Genomic DNA, 2,294 nt, shown 5'->3' on the forward strand with positions numbered 1-2,294 from the left:
TTTCCATATTCAATCAATTGTGACGAGTAGAATTCATTCTTATGCACACTCACTAAATTTTGATAAGAAAAAACTAGTGTCTGTTGATACACAAAAGTTTTTAACATGGTCTTATTATTTTTTTTTCTTTTTTTGTTTGTGCTTTGGGTGCTTATTAAAAAGCCATTGTCAAAGTCCCTCTTGGTCATGGTATAGAACCCTTCTGACATGTTACTGGATTCTGGTCTCTAGTAGTTTGTTGAGGATTTTTGCATCTGTACTCATAAGAGGAGTGGTTTGTAATTTACATTTTTTATTGTCTTTGGTTTGGTATCAGGATGATAATGGTATCAACAAATGTGCTTTGGGAGAGTTGGAGAAAATTTGGTGTAAATTAGCACTTGATAGAATTAACCAGTGAAGCCATCAAATTGTGGGCTTTCCTTTGATGGGAATTTTTTTTATTGCTCTAATCTCATATATTCAGATTTTTCATTTCTTCTTGAGCCACTTGTTTAGTGTATTTCTAGGAATTCATCTGTCTAACTAGATTATCTGATTTGTTGGTGTAAAATGTTTCAAAATATTCTCTTATGTTTGTTTTTATATGGTCCATACTAATGTCCACACTTTAAAAAAGTTTAATGCAATCAATTAACATATAGTGTATTATTAGTGTATTATTAGTTTCAGAGGTAAAGTTTGTGATTCATCAGTTGCATATAACACCCTGTGCTTATTCCATCAAGTGTCCTCCTTAATGCCCATCACCCAGTTACCCCATCCCCCACTCACCTCTACTCCAGCAACCCTCAGTTTGTTTCCTATACTTAAGAATCTCTTATGGTTTGTTTCCTTCCCTGATTTTGTCTTATTTTCTTTTACCTCTTATATCAGTAACTTGAGTCTACTCTCTTTTACTTCATTTCAGTTTAGTTTAACTTTTGTCAACTTTATTAATGTTCTCAACAAACCAGCTTTTTGTTTCATTGATTTTCTTTCTTGTATTACTAATCTACATTTTCTTTTTATTTTAGGGTTTTATTTTTTTAAGTAAGTATACAAAGGATTCTCCAGAAATATATTTTAAAATGTTTGTATGTAGTGCCTGAGCATGTGGGCTTAGAGCAAATCGGATTTTAGAAGTGAGTTGGGGGAAATCAGAGGGAGAGATGAACCATAAAAGACTGTGGACTCTGAGAAACAAACAGGGTTTTGGAGGGGAGAGGGGTAGTGGTATGGGTGAGTCTGGTGGTAGGTATTATGGAGGGAAGGTATTTCATGGAGCACTGGGTGTGGTGCATAAACAATGAATCTTGGAACACTGAAAAAATAAAATAAAATTAATAGAACTTAAAAAAAAAGAAAACACTTCTAAAATCTCGATTTTTAAGATTTTACAGAAGGACAGCCGCAACACCATTGAGGTTTGTAATGTGGAATGCCAGACACTCAGGAATCAGGACACCAGAACCAGCAGTCCACAGAGCCAGGAGTTCATGATGATCATGTAGCTTAGTGGATGACAGATGGCCACAAAGCGGTCATAAGCCATCACAGTCAAGAGAAAGTTGTCTAATCCTACAAAGAGAGTGAAAAAATACATCTGGCTGAGGCAGCCTTCATAAGTGATCACTTTGCTCTGAGTCTGGATGTTCCACAGCATCTTGGGGATGGTGGTGGAGGTGAAACAGATGTCAGAGAAGGACAGGTTGGAGAGGAAGAAGTACATGGGTGTGTGGAGGTGGGAGTCAGAGTTGACAGTCAGAATGATGAGCAGGTTTCCAAACACAGTGATCAGGTACATAAAGAGGAAAAGCCCCAAAATGAGGGGCTGCAGTTCTGGTTCCTCGAATAATCCCAAAAGAAGAAACTCTGAAATTCCTGTGTAGTTTCCTGGATCCATGTGGTGGAGTTGACTACCAGCACAGGGGAAAATAAAAGGACAAATTTTCACACAAATGCACTTTTCTCAGATTCTGGAAATGCTACAGAGTATATTTTCCAGTCAAGAAGCTAATTTCAATATTTTTTTAATGGATCTGGGCCCTTTGAGGGGATCCCCATGTCCTCTCTGATTAGCAATTTCCATCCCAACAACATATATATCCCCCAAAGATCAGTTATTGTACAGTTTAAATAAGAAGTTATTTTATGCATTCTGGAATTTATGGAGTGTTCACCTGTTTTGGAAATTCTTAGTGATAAAGTAGAGGGTGCTGAAGAGCAAAAGTTCCTACAATTCAATGATGGTAATAGGATAGAAGCAGGTTTAGAGATTAAATAATCCCAAAATGGGAACAGATGCTATGAAG

The 2,294-nt window shown here is 36.7% G+C and overlaps 1 pseudogene; it reads right to left on the bottom strand.

Moving 5' to 3' along the window:
* Positions 1-1,360: 1,360 nt before the first annotated feature.
* LOC116882857 lies at positions 1,361-1,885 on the bottom strand (annotated as a pseudogene).
* Positions 1,886-2,294: the final 409 nt, after the last annotated feature.

The sequence above is a fragment of the Lontra canadensis genome, unplaced genomic scaffold (genome assembly GCF_010015895.1).
Source record: "Lontra canadensis isolate GAN:19392208 unplaced genomic scaffold, GSC_riverotter_1.0 scaffold88, whole genome shotgun sequence".
NCBI lineage: Eukaryota > Metazoa > Chordata > Mammalia > Carnivora > Mustelidae > Lontra > Lontra canadensis.